The sequence below is a fragment of the Perca flavescens genome, chromosome 21 (genome assembly GCF_004354835.1).
Source record: "Perca flavescens isolate YP-PL-M2 chromosome 21, PFLA_1.0, whole genome shotgun sequence".
Classification (NCBI taxonomy): Eukaryota; Metazoa; Chordata; class Actinopteri; order Perciformes; family Percidae; genus Perca; species Perca flavescens.
In genome coordinates, this window is record NC_041351.1 from 19583032 (window position 1) to 19602238 (window position 19207).

General features: G+C 41.0%; 1 protein-coding gene across 1 annotated transcript in view; it reads left to right on the top strand.

The window, feature by feature from the left end:
* shisa9a (shisa family member 9a) overlaps positions 1-19207 on the top strand; it is a 64737-nt gene that overhangs the window by 1799 nt on the left and 43731 nt on the right. The window lies entirely within an intron of this gene.

Consider the following 19207-nt stretch of genomic DNA (forward strand, 5'->3'; position numbering starts at 1 on the left):
CCATCCATTTCATAACGTGTTGGAAAGAGAATACTTTCTGCCTTTTCTGCTGCTTTCCAAATGCAACCGTTATTCACCGTTTTATTTTTGTCCATGCCTACATGATATAATGAGGGAGAGAAAAAGGGAAGTGGGAGTGTGTGTGAGTCGGTGAGGAAGTAAGTGGTTGTGGTGATGGTAGTGTGTCTGTGTGTGTGTGTGTGTGTGTGTGTGTGTGTGTGTGTGTGTGTGTGTGTGTGTGTGTGTGTGTGTGTGTGTGTTTAAGGGTGGTGGGGGGTAGAATACAGAGCTTATGAATGCCATCTATTTCTGTTGCGTCCCGTGGGCTGCTACAGTACCAAGATTCTTTGTGTTTTAACACCGAAGATCAAACAGATGAATCCATTCCACACAAAACACACACACACACACACACACACACACACACACACACACACACACAAATATGTGCAGACCCAAGCGTACAATACATACACATCATGAACACAGTCAGTACACAGCATTCAGATCCCTTCAAAGTTGCATCATATTTCTTGTGCCAAAACAAAAAGCAGATCTAAGATTGAGCATGGGTTTTAAGACCGTACTCACACTGGTCCTTGGTTAGAGCACTGGCTTTCAGAAATCAGAACTCAGAAAAGGGTTTATTGCCAAGTAACACAAGTAATTTGCCTTGGAGGTTGGTGCGTACATAAACAAATACATAAAATCCCCCTATTTCTTGTGTTACTATCAATCTATACATGATTGGCACCCTGTATACAATTCCATCTGACGGCAGTTCAAATCTCAATTGAAATTGCATTTGAAGAAAAAGACTGCATATTGTCTTTTTGAATGCATTTCACCCCTTTGGTGCACAGCACGGCAAAATAAATCCATTTCACACAGTAACTGCATACTGTGTTGAGTTTGAAAGTTCTAGTTTCCCGGAAAAAGTGAACAGATTTACCAGTTGGATGGGATTATTTTGCAATTTTCCAATGCAAATAAAGCGGTGTCAAGAGTTCCGTTCACATTGGCGGCTTGCTTTCGCTTCGGTTGCTCTAAACACAAGTTTAAAAATCCCTTTCTTTTATGGCAATCTCGCCTCTTACAGGTACCCTTCCTAATTTTTTTAAAGCACCAATAGCATTCGCAAACTTTTCCGTGCAGGTTACATTCATGTTGGAAACTTAAAACACAGTTGAGTTTAAACCATCGAGCTTAGAGCTTAGATTGATAGTAACACAAGAAGCTGGCAAAAAAAAAAAAAAAAAAAAAAAGTATGTGGTTTTGGGGCGCTGTTGATTGCTATAAAAGACATGTTTGGAAGTGGTGGTGGTATGTTGGTTTTGAGTAACTACTTATATTTGCGAGAATGCGAATAATCTGCAATCCGACAACAGCTCCCGCCAAGGTGACATAACCCTACTCAGCATGAAGCAGGACGCCCACAGCAACCATCAACATCATGGCGAGAGCACTATCTCATAGCAAAGGGGAAGGAAAGGTTGCATTCATTAAAATGGCTTGGTTTCAGAGGCGTGGGGGAGGAGGGGTCTTGTTTTTTTTTATTAAAGTGCTACCAATAAAAGAGAATACCACTTCTAGTAGGTGTTGGGGTCCGCTCAAGTCTTTTTCTTCTCTGCCTCACTGTGGGAGAGATTAGATAGCGTGGTGGCCTTTCACCTGAGCGGCCAGGAGGACGCTTCTGTGAAATAGAGATTATTATTTGCAGGGTGGAATCTGCTCCCGTGAACCTTCCAATCCTCAGGGGTTGTAAGTAATAAGGTGGAATGTTATTAACCTCTGTGATCTGGTGGGATCCTCCCCGATGACAGCCACCCGATTGGCTTACGGGTCCCTCCGCCGGATGAGGAAGACGATTCACCACTGGGGGCACGATGGTTGCAGGGGGAGAAGAATTAGATATGGATTTGTTGGATATGGACATGTTATTCTTGTTTTAACTGATAAGAAGAAGATAAATAGACCGAACAGGGCAAGATGATGATTTTTTTTTTTAATTAAGAGAGCCGCTGTGAATGCAAAGGACAGACAGGGAAGGGAGAGAAGAGTGAAGAGAGAGGTGAATGTAAAGGTGAGTGCTTGGGTTGAAATGGGCCACTGGTGTGCGTGCGTGCGAACATACGTACTTACGTACGAGGAGAAAATTCCTTTGTGTGCGATTCACAGTCAAGGAATCACTTTGAAATGAAATTGAATTGACCACTGATGACCACAGCTGCTTTATCATTTATACGGTTTCCCCCTCCAGCACTTTATTTATTGTCAACAGAGGTATGGAAAAACAAGCAAAGCCATATTCAAAAAATACGTGTCCTGATCATTGGTAATGCTTATCACATGTACTGGACCACACAAGTGAGAAAGTGTCAATTAGTAATACAAAAGCCTGAGGCTTGTGTTTGTTAGGTTGTGGGCAGTGCCTGTTTGTATTGGACCATAAAGGTGCCATTACCCTAATTCAGCAGTTGCATGACATGATCAATGCATGTGTATTGGATATATTTATTTTTATATATCTTGTAGGGGTGACCCCGAATAGTCTACTATTCAATCTAAGGGGCCTGATTCGACTACCATTCTCTTATTTGAAACTTCACCAGGTCTGCAAATGTGGTTGTAAAACAAAGGATCATTCCATAAGTGCTATACGGAGGTGCTGCATGTCTGTTACATAGAATTGCTTGATTTCTCCCAATAAATCATGATTTAAAGCCCATTTTGGAATAAATATCAGCCATAGACTGCATATCAGCCTATTAGTACTGTTAATAACAATTAGAAGTAAGGGTAATCATGTGGACAAAAATCAGGAGTGCCGGTTCTCAGTACTGGCCCATTTCAGGCACTGGATGTGGGCCCCTGTGCATATCCAAGAGGGAGCCCACCCCCCTGAAACATACTGCATATTAAGAATAGACACTTTGGTCTGCTTTGTGAACCAGAACCAGCCAGAACAACCAGTCCCTGGCCGGCCGGCAGATTTTCATCTTCGAACCCGCAGACTTTGTTTGAATCCTTAAAAAGGCTGAAAATCCCACGTCTCTTCACTTACAGCATCAAAGAGCGGAAAAGACAAAAAGGGAGGGAGGGAGGGATAAAGAGGGGAGAGCGGTGGAAGGAGAAGGAACGCTCAAGAGATCGTAGTGGCAACACCCAGATTGATGGCAGCAACCATTTCTGAAGCTCTAGAAGGACGGGGCTTTGTCTCTGTCACGTGCTCCATATTACAGTTTTTCTTGATTTCTTTGACGCAGCAGCCAACTCAAACTCTACATTTTTCAAAATGGGTCAAAATGACAAAAGGCTCTAACCGTGCCAAAACATTTAAAATATGCAACAAAAGAAAATTTTGCCATCAAACAACACAACTTGCAAACAAGTGTATGAGCTCTTCCAATCAACCATTACACAGTGGACAACAAAATACAAAATACAGCACTCAGTGCAAATCAGTGCACCATTGCTTGTCATGTTTTGCTAGCTTGCATGTATGGTCAGTATACCATGCTGTCCTTTTGTCTGTATGGACTGTTTTCAACTTTACGTAACTTAAACTTTTCTTTAAAGTCTTTTACTAGTGTACGTAATGATTATTCTATTTTTGATATATTGTGTTGCCTGTTGTACTTGAATAGATATAGAATCTGCACTGACGCTATCTTGCACTGTGTTACCATTGCACCTTTCTGCATTTTTTCCACACCGCTACTTTAAACATGCTACAACCAAATTTTACTGTAAGGGCACACTATTGATATCTTCCTTTGTATTTATGTAGTATGTGTTCTTGGATGTCATATGTCATATGTCTGTGTGGATGTATATTGTGTATAAGCTATTGGACACCTTAATTTCCTTGGGGATAAATAACGTATCTCTATCTATCTATCTATCTATCTATCTATCTATCTATCTATCTATCTATCTATCTATCTATCTATCTATTGTAGCCTATTTCTGTACATAGCTTTCATGCCAGTGCCATTTGCTGTCAAATTTGCCTTCTTGCAAAGAATCAGAAATGCTTTGATGCAAATTTTATTGATTCCATTGATTCTTATTTTCAAACTGTGGCTGAAAACTGAAATACTGTAAATATTACACAAAATACATGTAAATACATGTACAAAATAAAATATATTAGAGTATAAGATATTAAGAAAATAAAAATAAAATCTATTACAGTAAAGTATAAACATCTATTACTGTAGAGTATAAGAAATAGCCACTATTGATATACTCAGTCTCTTGTGTCTTGACGATGGGGCCACATGGCCTAACCCTGCACACTGCGTGCTAATTGAAGATTTGTGTGAAGGAGTGTTAAACAGGTGCTTCAGTGATGTCATACTGACGTAGGTAGTTTCTAATGGTTAGGAACAGATGCTTTCTGTTTGGTTACCATAGCTGAAACAACGGAGTTTGGACTGCTTGAATAGCATCAGTGATAACTGTTCTCCAAAAGGGTGGGGAACATGTGTCAATCCAGTGAGAAAGGGTTAACACATTTGCAGGAGGTGTCTTCTGCTCTGCTGAGACAGTGATGATGAAAACCGAGTGGATCCCAGTTTCTTTAAGCAGGTCAAAGCAATCAAGAAAAACTGTAAAGCCGCACTAAAGCTGGTGCTCTTGTTTGGGTTGCCATGAAAAAGTCGGACACCATCTTGAGCCATTGCCACTAGATTCAGGGTGACTTTCACTGCAGTTTTTTGGCACCAGAAGTCTTGAGTGTCTCTGAAGTGTAATTGACAAGCAGCAGCAACAGCTGCTAATCTCTTTGTCACGACGCTCACGGTATAATCTAATGAAGAAGTTGTGTAGGGAAATATTACACTTAATTCCTCCAGACCAATATTGTACTTCTTTAGTCCTGCTCTAGGTGGGCAACACTATTAGTTTTATTAAGACATAACACACACAGCCACACACACACACACACACACACACACACACAGCACTCTGTATTCACGACTCAATTCAGCATTTGCAGGCTTAATTACCTCCCCAGCAGTTATAATCTTTCCCTAAACATTCTGAGATGGGAAGGGTGAAATTTTAATAGGTAATTGCTTCTGAGATTGCACAGGCACGAGGAAAGGCCCTGTCTGCGAAAAATGTGTGTGTGTGTGTGTGTGTGTGTGTGTGTGTGTGTGTGTGTGTGTTTGTGTGTGTGTGTGTGTGTGGAAGTGAAGGTGTCTGTGTGCGCACACAGAGCCAGCCTGTCAAAAGGAGCTGTGCGTATCCTTCGTTAAAAGTAGGTGACTGTGTGACCTTGTCTTCCCGGCTGTCTTGTGAGCCTTCAGGGTGTCACATCTGATTGCAGAGTGTCAGAGCGGAAAGAGGAGCTTTCCGGCTAGTGAACCCACACACCGCTTCACAGGCCGTAGAAAACAAGCAAAGAGAGGCTGCGGGAGAGAAAATGACAGAGCTGGAGGTAGTTATCTAAGAGGCGTCACTCCGGCAATGGCTCCTTTTGAAGCTCAGCTTCTGTCCTCATGTTCAAACAGGCAAAAAAAAAAAAAAAAAAAAAAGCTGGTGAAGTTAAGGTTCCAAGTTGAGTTTGTCTTTCGGGCTCATAGCTCGTTGGAGCGACAATAAAGCGTCTGCCATTGAGGATAATGTTTGTTTTGTTCCATTTTTGGGGGATTTACTTTCGATCACACCGTTTCTTTACGGAAAAAAAGGCTTATCGCACACACAAAAGTCACACAGACACTCTCGTAACATATTTACTGGCCATTTTCATACACTAAGGGAATAGTTTGACATTTATGGAATATTACACGTATTCCCGGTTTTGGCGGGAGTTACCTTAGAAGATTGATACCCCTTTCATATTTGGAGAGTATTATTGATCTTCTCATCTACTCTTGGCAAGAAAGCAAATAAACCAATTTTCAAAAACGTCAAACTTCTCCTTTAAGTATATTCAGGAGGCGACTTTTGTTCATTTTCAACAGGGATGAACAGGCGACTTGTGAACTCCCCCAAGGGTAACTCAACTAATACGACTAGATCCAAGAAGGAACTGACAGAAGGGCAAGACTCAGAGAAAAATTCGCTATTAAGAATCTGTCTGCTACTTCAGCACCGCGGACAGCACCATGGATACACAGCACAGTAGGGCTGTCCTTGACTAAAGAAATTCTTAGTCGACTAACACTTATAGGATTTTGTCGACTAATCGATTAATTGATTTAATTGACAGTTGTGCGCTTTGAGAGGTGGTTAAGACTAGAAAATCACAATATAAATGTAGTTGATTAACCATCTGTAAAACTGTTTCTCCACAATTAATCCTGCAACAGCACCACTTTTAATCGACTAAAGAAATCTTAGTCGACTAAGACCAAAAAGACCGATTATTCGACTATTCGACTAAGAGGTGGCAGCCCTACAGCACAGTTAAGGCCGATTAATGCTTCTGCGTTAAATCTACGCCGGCCGGGGTTATATAGGTACATGGAGGCACGGACCCTACGCCGACGCACGTCGCTCAGCTGTGGCTTGGGGTAGCGTTGCATCCCCCCCCCCCGACTCATTTCCTGGTTTTCTTTCTCCATAAACAACATGCAATCAAGGAGAGGGATCACTTTTCCTGCTACAGATTTCCCGAGTCGGTACTTGCTACGAAGCTAATCGCCGTCGCTCTCTCACTCGCTCTACCACACACTCCCCATAAAAACACACATGCTGGCCCTGCTATTCTCTTAAAGATATCGGCGCAGTATCTCAGGACACTTCCGTAGGCTACGGCGAAAGCTCTGCGTGGAGCCTCCACAGCACCATAAATCAAGCTTTAGATTACTGATATTTCATGCTAAGGGCCAAAGATTCTAACTTGAATAAACCAGGGCATTTTAAAGCCTGAATTAGGCTTTAGCAGTTTCCGCTATCTTGACAATTAGCCAGAAATGTCATATTTAGGCAACAAAGTGGAGAGTACAGGTGAAGCAAGCAAGCCACAACCACCCTGATTGAAAGTTATTATATCTGAGACACTTCAAGACAAACATGCCCCAAAAGCTGCTTTGCTGTGAGTCTTAGAATATTTTTTGATATGGACTATAACTTTCAAAATTACCACCAAACACATTAAAACAAGTTAAATTAGCTGTTGTAACCCCAATAGCCATTAGAGAACCGCTGATTAGTTTAAGAGACTAAACTAATCAGAATCCAGTACACATATTTTAACTTTAGCTACATATAATATATTTGCCTGCACTCTTTGGCACAATTCACCTTTCCTGCTAGCTGTCAACATCTGTCGCCTCATAACACCTTGCATTAAAGGTGATTTAGTTTGTCTGAATAGCTTGTCACTGCTGACAAATCACATTGCTTTTCCACATTTTCAGACATATTGGTGCAGTTATTTGGTGCCACGCCAAATGTTGTTCCTACCATAAAGATGCTAAAAAAAAGCTAAAACTGCAAATCAAGTTACAGGGAGCAACAAGGCAAAAAGACAGAAGGTCACAGGGTCAGATTCTCAGAAAGTGCAGAAGTGTCTCCGCCTCCTCTCCAGGGCCTCATTCCTGCACCCTCTGTCTGCCTAATTATCTAAATGTGAAGTCCCTGAACAGCCAGGGACGCCATTAGATTCCTGTTTATTGTGGCTCTGGGGCCGCACAGCCGACAGGCATCAACCAGCGGCAGACATCCCAGGAGTCTGGGATTGGAAGGAGAAAAGAAGCAAAACGATTATAAAAAGAAAAATAATAAAAAAAAACGAAAAACTCAGAATTCCCAGAAATCGGAACAAGCTATCATTTTGTAGACATTTAAAGAAATCAAAGAGTATTTAGAAAGAGAAAGTGGCCGAATGCATGCTGTCCGTCCTTTTCTGTCCTTAGTGTTTTGCATCACCCAGCGTGTAATTTCCCATCTTGTCATTGTGGTGCTGTAATATAAGAAGCAATAGGAACAGCGAATATCTTCAGCAAAAAAAAAAAAAAAAAAACTCCTCACAAATATTAATCACTTCATTTACTCCCAGGAAGTCCCATCTTGCATTTGACAGGTAATTACGTCTGTGTGTGTGTGTGTGTGTGTTTGTGGGTGTGCATGTCTATGTGTCCAAGTCTATGTCCACTCACGTGCGCATGATACATGCCTGTGTGAATGCACATAACCCGTGTTGCGCATCAGTAATATCCTGTGTGGTGAGCGACATTACATCCATCTATTTTCATCTATTTTTAAGACTCATTTACATTTGACTATCTGTAATGATACAGCATTCGCAGGCAGTCATGGGATAAGCAGACAGACTTCCCATCTGTATGTTTGAACAGGTGGTTATCACCACTGGTTTCTAATTAACTGCTACACTGACTCTCCTTAATCGACCATTCAAATGAATGAGTCAAGCCTTTTGCAAATATTAGGAATATTAATTTGCACAAAAATGCTATTATTAATGAAGATAACGCTTAGCACAGTTTCCAAGTCAAGGGTTTTGTTCTTAATTCTGGCTGTTAAATTTCGAGAGGCACTTGGCTCGATGCAAGCATCCTTATATTTGCTATTAAGCTGTCGAGAAAATCTATGTTCCTTTCAACAATAACAAGCTCACTGTCTGTCAGACATACATTGAAGCAAGCTAAATCTCAGCATTCTAAGTCTATTTAGGCCTCCTAACATGTTGCTGTTACACTGTGGGAAATCCTCTGTAATCTGCAACTATTGTCCAGAGTTTTCCTTTCATACCATTTCTAATAGAAGAATAGAGCTCCAATCTTCTGTATGGCTGGCAGTAATAGTATATACATTCTTGCCACTTCCCAACAGTGTTCATGCAGGGTTCTGATAGTATTCACAGTGGAAGCTCTTCTCCCATGGGGTATGTCACTGGTTCCCAAATACTGTAGCCCACGGGGTAATTCTGCATGTGCCAGGTAGTACGTGGAAAGATTGTGAAATAGCTCAACAAATTTGAAAAAAAAAAATTATATATAGTTATGATTTAAATTCATACATTGGCTACAGTATGTCTGCATACTCATACAGTGTTCTGTAATACCTAAGCATCACAGGTTGCGATTGACAGTGGAGTGCGTGAAAACTAGTTAGTAAAGCAAGCAGAAAAGTCACAAGTTTCAACAGTTGGTTGAAAGTAGGCTAATGGATACATGGTTTAAATAGTTAGCTAAAAGTAACAGATACACAGTTGAAATAGTTAGCTACTGGATACATGGTGTAAATAAATAAAAGTAAAACTTTAATGGAGAGTTAAAAGTAACACAAGCAGTTGTAAAACTGTACGCTAAAAGTAATGGATGCATAGTTAGCTAAAAGTAACAGGTCAACAGTTGAAACAGATAAATGGTTTAAATAGTTAGAAGAGAGTAATAGACAAACAGTTAAAATAGTTTACAAGTTACAAGTAACGAATAAATGGTTGGAAAAGTTAGCTAAAAGGGATGGATAAATAGCTAGCTAAAAGATAAACAGTTGATTAGTAAGCTAAAATGGTTTAAACGTCTAGCTTATGTCACCAGTAGTTGAAAGGCAACCTTGACCAAACCTAAAGGAAAACTAATGAAAAAATATGTAACATGTAGACCTGTGTGTACATTTAGTTAGTAATTTTAATTATTTACTTAGTAATAGTGGTTAAAAACACTGGAGGAAAGAACATCTTATTACAGCTACAGTATTAAATGAGCTAAGCTGTGTGTTGGCCGGTCATGTCTCCATGTGTGTTTATTTTGGAAGCCGTGGTTTTAAAAGAGAACAGTCTGTTTTGGACGAAGAGGCCAAAGCAACAGATCACATCCCATGTCCCTGAGGTGCTGAGGGCTCTTTTTTCTTGTCTCCTCCTTATGCACACACATGCATATGGACACCAAAAGTCACCCACACGTGTACAACCTCCACACACACACACACACACACACACACACACACACACACACACACACACACACACACACACACACACACACACACACACACACACACACACACACAGCCTGGGGGCAGGCAGCAGATTTGCTTGGCAAGCTGACTGATGCCACCAGCGATGAAGTCAGAGGCAGGGAAAGCTCATGGTGGGAGCACATTTGTGAACCCCCCCCCCATCCATCGCCGTCCATGTCACCCCCCCACACACACACACACACACACACACACACACACACACACACACACCACCAACTCCACCTCTTTCTCTCTCTTTGGCCTGCGGGCTTCAGTATGGCCTGGCTTGCTCACCACCCTGCCCCAAGGAGGTAGGGACACATTGGCAGCCTTTCCAGCGCTCACCCTCCCATCCTTAAATATATATGGACACACACAAACACTGAAAGACACAAAGCCGTGGACAGGCTTACGGCCCCCCCCCCCCACCCCTATCCTGCTGGGCACTGGCCCATGAATAGGGGACATGTGGCTGGGCAAAATGCGTCACAATGCTGGGCTCTCGCTCTGACAGATCTTGTGCCTGTCCGCAAATTACCAGCCCGGAACGATTCACAAAAACAGAGAAGGAGTTTTGTTTTCCACCTTTCTGGTTGCAGCAATCACCCTGCTCTCAGCTCCCCTCGGCTGCTGGCCACCGTTGCCTTTTCTCTTGGCATTTCTCGTCTCTTATGGCAGGAGTTGGTTGTACAGTATTTTCTTCTTTCTTCTTGTAGTGTTGTTTTTGTTTCGGTTTCTATATAGATGACATTTTCACCATTTTCCCCAGAGAGAGGCAGAAGTGTGTTTCTGTCCAAAGCAATTTGCCGTATATGTATGAAACAGGTTTAGAAGGCACAGATAAACAAGTTCAGATTGCTACATTGCATATACGGTATTTTGTGCCTTGAGAATGGGAGTGAGTCTAAAATTGAACAACAAATATCCATCCTTGGAGGATAAACCAGGAGATCAACTGTTGTTTTTTTTGTTTCAGGAGCTTTTCCTTCAGGAAAAGGTCAGGGTGCTTTTATTTATTTTGCCTACATATAACCGGACACTGTTAGTGGAAGCTTCACACAGCCATAACCACCTCAGTGTCAAAGAAGAGAGTCAAGGAAAAACACACAACTTGCAACTATTCTTGCTTCGAAATCTTTTCAAGGACTGATCCTCTGAAAAATGTTATGTTCCGAGTGTGAAAGGTGGCTCTGCTCAGCTTGCTCTTTCTAAAAAAAGGCAGAAAGGCAGCTGTAGTCAACTTGATAATTGGTCAATGGTCACCCAGTTTCATACAGTAGCATTTAAGGACCAGTTTGACATGTTAAAAAAACACGCTTATTTGCTTTGTGAGACAATCCACTCGGATGTCTGGTGTTAAACGTTGTCACCGTCGGGCAAAAACTTGTATGTCCAAAACTGTTGCTTTTCAGGAAATGGAAAAATTCCCAAAATGATTTCAAAACATTATATTGAGCCACTTACCTTCGATGAAATCAGGTGAAATTGCCTCGTTTTAAATATTGGTAAAACCCACAGACAGACGTAAAGGGTGACCAATAGCTTTGATTTATGAAAAATGAAGTTTCTGACAACCGAAAGCAGCTGGGTAGCTTAGCTCAACATAGATACTGGAATCAGGGGGAAACAGCTACTGGTTGCCTGGTAACCTCACAATTTAAGAAACAAGGTTTGAGAGAGTCAGCGCTCCCGGCCAAGAAATAGTCCCGCACAAAACAACAAATTGTCGTTTTTATACTTTTGTTTTGGTAAGAATCAAACAAACAATATAAAACATGTTAATTTGTGAAATTTAGTTTAGAGAGGTGCCGGTAGCTGGCTTCCCCTTGTTTCTAATCTGCTAAGATAACCGGCTCCAGCTTCATATTTAGCATACAGATATGAGAGTGGCATAAATCTTTTCAGCAAACTCCTAGCAAATACTGATATTTCCCAAAATGTCAAATTATTCCTTTCATCAAAACATCCAAATAAACTAGTGCTGCGGTATAATCTACCTGTCATCTGTATGCCTAGTATGCTCCAAACATGTGGAACATACTTACTGTACATGTAATACGCCTAAATATAGCTAAATGCACAGATTCCATTTGATGCTAACATTATCTGTTTGTTTCTCGCTTGCAACTATCGTTACATACGTTTGTCATGAGAGAAAGTAAAGCGATGGCCCAGAAGAAGTAAATGAGCTTAGAACAAGTGTATGTGCTATCCAAATTCATTTGATAATTCACTTCGTTAAAAGAAAAAAAAAAGTCTGGGAGGGGAAAGTGAATGTGAAAAACGTTTCCCTTATCAATCATTCCTGTAGCATGATAATAAATCACATTCAGCAGTTACAGGTGTGCTGGATGGGTCTCTGTCAAGATACAACCACGATGCATTCCATCAATCCTGAAGAAATAAGTCAGATTTATTTACAAAGCCACGAAACTGCCAAAAGCACACTCTTGGTGCTTTGGTGAACCTGCTGACTCAATATGGAAATTTGTATTGCTTTCCTGCCCTTTCATTGGCCATCGTGTTTAGTCTCATGCATATATGCAAATGCACCATTTCAGTATCTTCTCATCAGATCACAGGCAGCAGCATGCCACTGTGTCTGTGCACAAATGAAACTTAATGAGCTCCATAATCCCAACGGGCCTTACCTTATTGGAAAATCAGAGAGCACATTAATTGAGGTGGCTGCCCAGTAATATATGACATACAGTACTCTGCCTGTGATGATGCATTCAACTTTTATTCAGATCTATCACTATGTAGAGCTCCCGCATGCAGATTTATTATTTCCCTTGAGTGTCTACACGCAGCCAATAATCATACAACTCTGTACGTCTTTGCACATATGATAAACATCTTCAATCCCACAAAAAAGGTACTTATTTTTACTATCGAGAGATAGCAATTACATCGAGTGCTGCAGCGAGTAGAGGAATACGAATTCTAGAGAAGCACAAGAGACAGGCATCCAAAGGGAGGGGTACCTTTAGATGTCACTGTCAACCTCAGCAGCGGCAGCGATTGAATCAGTCCCCCTCAGGAATCTTGGGAAATGGAAGCAGAGGGGATCTGAAAGTGCCTTTCTCCCCCCCTCCTATTCTGATATACGGAGCCTGACGGAGAGTAGTCGTACATGCCAAGTCTGAAAGATAGAGACTGAGTCAGGGAACAAAAATAAGACTGGTAGAGTGCAAGTGGAGGGCCAGAGATGAGAAAAGAAAAAAAGCGGAGCTCACAGAGGGGGTGGGGGGGCTGAGAGTGTTTGGCGAAAGATGGAGTGAGGAGATCTATACCGAAACCATCGATATTTCAGGCCTCTCCTGATATGAAAGTGAGATTCAGGATTCAGACAAAGCTCCCTGTTGCGTCTCGCCTTTGAGCACATAAAGGCAACGTTCCACTGTTGTGGCGATGTGCTTTGACATTCATTTAGTCCTATATTGGTTAAAAGCTCCTCAGTGTACAAAGTCCCCGCTTTCTGTAGCATCGGCGAGCGTGTTAACATGTCAAGTGTGAACAAACAGTATTGCTGTGAACGTGGCAGGTACATCAGTCTTGAATAGTTTACAGGTAGAAAATGTGACACTGAGAAAATGAGAGGGAAGTAGATAGGTAAATGGAGAACTGGAGGCGGCAGAGACAATGGGGTTTGGAGTGTGTATATTGTATGTTTTATGAATGTGAATCTACAGTATGAATGTGTGTATGCACAGGTATGCATAGGTATTTGGTACTGTATTTTTCCTTCACATATCCAATTGGGGTTTCTGCAAGTATGTTTATAAAGGTAATTCTGGTCTATTACTACCTCTGTATTGTTCGCATAGCTTTGGCCATCATTTTTTATGGTAATAAAAACCAAGCTAACTGCTGAGATCTGGGAATATGGCGACGTAAGTCCGATGAGGCGAGAGTCCCGAGCAGGACACCCAGGTTAACTTAACTTATCCAGATAGTCAGTGTGCATCCTTCAGAAAAGTGTGCTTTTAAAAAGGTCCTATGACATGCTCCTTTTTGGATGCTTTTATATAGACCTTAGTGGTCCCCTAATACTGTATCTGAAGTCTCTTTGCCGAAATTCAGCCTTGGTGCAGAATTACAGCCACTTCGAGCCAGTCTCACAATGAGCTTTGCTTAGGACGTGCCATTTCTGTGTCTGTAGCTTTAAATGCTATTGAGGAGGAGAGAGGGGGGGCAAGATGGAGGATGGGGGTGTGGCCTTGACCAGCTTGCGGCCACGGTTGTACCTCTATTTCCTCATGGGCGGGCCAAATTCTCTGGGCAGCTGTGGGCAGCGGGCAAAATCAGAGAAAGGGGAGGTAACCTTTCCCCTTATGACAACATAAAGGGAAGATTCCAGATCAGACCATCTGAGCTTTCATTTTCTCAAAGGCAGAGCAGGATACCCAGGGCTCTGTTTACACCTATCACCATTTCTAGCCACTGGGGGACCATAGGCAGGCAAAAAAAAAAAAACTCAAAGTGAAATTTTCATGCCATGGGACCTTTAATATAGGCTACACTTTTCTCCCACAATGCACAAAGGAAATAAACTTACAGAACTCTATGTAATCCCCTATCTAGGAGTTAACAGAACGTCCTTCTGACCTTATTTTGCACGTAGGAATAAATAACTTTTCTCGAATATCTGTGTCTGCGACCGGAAGGGAGAGTCTGAAAAAAAAAAAAAATGTATCCAGGCAGACCTTGTTTGGTCTGAACAATATTTCCTAGTTTGTTCCTGTGGCTGATTTGTTGGCCCTTTCAGGAGGAGCTGCTAACAGTTATAAAAAAAAAAAAATCAATAAGAAAAAAAAACTAATTAATTTCGGATGGTGATGAAACCCACCTACGAAAACAATAATTACACTGCTGGAAAAAACATATTTGTGTTGTCTTTTTGTGACGTTTAACCTGCAGTGGCTTTCTAAGTCCCAATTATCGACTGCGGTGAAACAATCCGATCAAGTTTTGTGGCTCGTCTCCTGTCATCTGCTGGCTTGTGAGCGGTGTCGCGCTCGGAGAACAAAGCGACATGAAGCAGGGTTCAGTTCACAATGTTCTAAAGGTTTAATGAGACACACAAGGATATTCCATTTCATTTTATTTTTTTTAACAATCGCTCCATTCACTTGGATGACGTGAGAGTAGAGGGATAAGAAAGAGGCCCTAGGAGAGCAGGATTGGTTCAAGGTTGGTTCACACAGACGCATCTTCCAGGAGACAAACAGTGTTACAATGTATGGTCGGTTACACTTTACTTGAAGGTATCTACATAAGAGTGACATGACACTGTCATGAACGTGTCATAAACATTATAAACAAGTCAAACGTTTATGACATAACGCTTCTTTTAGTAAGTGTCATTCGGTTTTTGTCATGACAAGTTAGGGTTAGGGTTCATGTGTCATGACAGTGTCATGTCACTCTTATGTAGATACCTTCAAGTGTTACCGTATGATCTCATAAAACAAATGAGAGAGGCTTTGTTCAGCGTTCTCACAGAATGGAATGTAACAGATTTACAACAACTATCATGTCGACTTCTTATATACTGTCCAATCTGCAAAAACAGTAAACTGTAAAGATTACCAGGTTCTGTAGTACATATACTGTGTACAGTTAGAATGTTTAAACTGGTGGTATATAACACACCAGGGGTCCGTTTCAGAAAGCAGGTTTAGTGAAAACTCTGAGTTTGTTAACCCTGAGATGAGGGAAACTCTGGGTTTTCTGGTTCAGAAAGGGAGGTTATTTAAACCTGAGAGAGAGGGGGAACTCCGGCCCGTTTTGGAAAGAGAGGTAACTTAACCTCATAGTCCGTTACTATGGTAACTGAGCCTGTGAACCTCAAATTTCTCTGTCTCCTCCCTCTGACACAGCGCTCTTTCATGTCCTCATTCAGTCGGACGCATTTTAGCGCATTTGTTATCTGCATGAATAAAAATAACAGGGTTGGTTTATTAACGGTTTTGTTTTTTTTCTCAAAATATGGCATTTCTTTTTGTCGACGATCAGAATCAGAAATGGTTTTATTGCCAAGTACATTTTTTAACACATACAAGGAATTTGTTTTGGTGTTGTTGGTACTCATCAAACGTTCACTAAATGGAATATTAAACAATATAAGTATATGTACACAGTATGTATTAAATTAAAAATAAAGATAGACATAATGATGAAGAATCTTTATTACTTTGCAGGGAGTTAAACAGAAGTCAGGAGATGATATTGAGGCCCCGACTATAGATGTATTTTCATTTCCAGATACTAGCCTACCTATTTGAGCGATATCGTTTTTCTTCCAAGTCTATCAGTGATGTAGCCTACATAACCTTATCCGTCCTCATATCACTAACGTCACCCATCGTGGACATGCTCTTACATCCCAGCAGATTCTTTGTGTCACATTACGTTTTTTTTTTTGCAAAAGGCAGTTTTCTTTACAACATTGGTGATGCAGAGCATGTTAATAAAGCCACTGTATGGCAAAGCGCCGTCAGAAGAATGTGACTCGTTTTTTTAAATGTTTTTTTAAACGTTTTTTTAAATGTTTTTGTAGCGTTCGCTGGACACAGACCAGTAAGAGCCCTTAAAGAGGTCCCACAGTATTGCAGGTGAATGATTTAAACCCTTTGAAATAAAAGATTATGAATTATAATTCTGTTTATGATGGTGCTGCAGCCTCAGAATGGGACTGGTAGACCTAGGACTTTTTCGCCCGCAGGATTGCATCTAAACGAAATAGATTGTAGGTTCAATACTATTTCACCAGTGATATTATACTAATGATTCAATATGAAATCAATACACTATATTGGAACTTACGCATTTACTCTTCCAGCAATTTTCTCCTGCGCCAATTTTTTCTCTTTTGCAGCAGCCGCTGTGTTGCTTTTTTAACAAAATATATGTTCAAACTCGCTCTAAGTACGCTTGAGTATTTCCGTTTGTGGTCGTTACCATGGTGAATCGTAGTATCATGGCTCCATTCATGCTGCCTTTTTATAGTGGTGGTGCACACGCTTAACTCGGAGTGAACCTACACTGAGTTGATTGAACCAAATCAAATCAGCTGTTCTGGAACCGAAAACGCAGAGTTAAGGGTCAGACTCAGAGTTTGTTAAAGCTCCTTATTCCTGAAACGGGCCGCTGGTCAAGTTAAATCTTTAGGCAGTCAAGTTTCAAATCCTCATTTTGTATGTTCATGCTTGTATGCAAGGGTTTGATAATACTTACGTGTGTGCTTGAACGCGTCATTTTGCATGCATGGCCTTTAGTGCAAACTAGAGATGCACCGATAGACCGGCAGGTGACCGGAATTGGCCAGTTTTCACCTGCGACCGCCAGGTCAGTCTGACATATGCCGATTTCATGCCGGTCAATGCTACAATTAACTGACAACATTTCAATCAGGACAGACTTCGTTTGCAGATATGCAAAGATATTTATTGTACAACTGTATGATATTGAATGTACAAAGTGCAAAATGTTGTATTAAAGAAAAGATAGAAAATAAATATTTGCGTGTGCTGTAAAGTGGTTAGAAAAAATGAAATCGGAATCGGTTAAAATCGTTATCGGCTGTCCTAACTCTATGAAAATCGGAATCGGCCTAGAAAGTTGTAATCGGTGCATCTCTAGTGCAAACATTTCCCTTGTCTGCTCCCTTATGTTATTTCAGCATCATATTGAATTTCATCTTGCTGTACCGAGACATTTAGTCCAGCCGTCTGTTTGAATTGATTTTAATCTGTACCCTCAATACATCCCAACCGTCAGCCATGTCCACTTCGCCCATCCCATACTTCTTTCTCATGGCCTCCTCCTCTCCGTTTGTGTACATTGTTCCACCAGGCTCTGCCCTTAGATCAACAGTTACAAGCCATATATGATGTATAATTCATTCCACGCAGCAATGCCTGCGCAACAGATTAGATTTATGTGTGACTGTCTCCCCTAACCCCCAATATCTATCACCAGGTACCGTGATAAATTCTAATGCATCCCACACTGTTCCGGGTTATTTTGTGAATGTAAGATCAAGCTTCTTTACTCTCTTGTTGGTAAAACGTCTCTGTGCAGCCCTGTCTAGCTAAAGAATTCAAAGTGTGTGCTTTAATCAGTTGAATGGTTTGATGATTTTATATATATCACTTATCAATGTCCAATCACATCTTAATAACCGTTAACTATGAAGAAGTGGCCTGGATCCAGACCTTTGAATTTGCCCACTCCATCGAGTTGATGGACGTGTCCGGCTTCATGTAATTTTATAGCAGTTTCTCTGCTGAAAAAGCAATTGATCCGATGAGCACCTTGGGGTGGGACCAACAATTAGCCAAGTAACACCACGAGTGACACTTACACCATTGTCAAGCAGTCTTAATATTGCCCGACACGGTTTGTTTTTACTTCGCTCCACTCTTAAAACCCTGGAAAACACAGTAGGCTACGTTGGCATGGCTATGTATCAGTGTCGACTCAGATTAGATTAGATTCAGGTGGATACGTTTGGTTAACAAATTTCACTTAAATACATAAATCTTAGTAATTGTGGCTCCTTTCAATTTCGTATTTAAAAGTACTATAGCACTAACTAAAAATACACCCTTGGAACAGGGCCTCTCAACAGTATGTCGTGGAGCCTGCTTCAAATGTCTAGATAAAGAAGGTATTTTTTTTTTTTTTTTTTAAACAATCCTATATCGTTGTTAATTACGTATTATGTAATATTTACGTTATTAGCAGCCTTTAACACTTTGGGAACTTCACCAACCCCAACCCTTTACCAAGACTGGGCTTTGTTCAAACGCATCAATAAGTCCTCATCATATAAAAGTAATGCGTTTTTAAACAACTTATGGAGCTAACAGATAGCTCAAATAGCTAGCCAGCAACAGCTGATCAAATCTGCCAGCGACAGCGGCCATTTCAGCCTGCAAAATCGACGGTTGCGAAACGTGAAATGAGAAGCTGCTTTTTGTCTACCTCAATCGGAAATCAAGGACCCATTGTTACAGAAATTACTCAAAGTCCTGAGTGGTAAATCTGCCTCCGTTGCAGCACATGTCACGTGATTGGCACTGTTAGCATTTTACAAAATTACTTTCCAGTCAACTCCACTGCTTTCTAAAATCTTTGTATTTTGTTGGACTTTAACTCATTCTACATTTTAGCAATGCTATAAAAGCTTTTGTGTGGTAAAGCAATCACTCCCTGTCATAGATTAACACAGCACAATCTATACTGTGTTTACTGATGC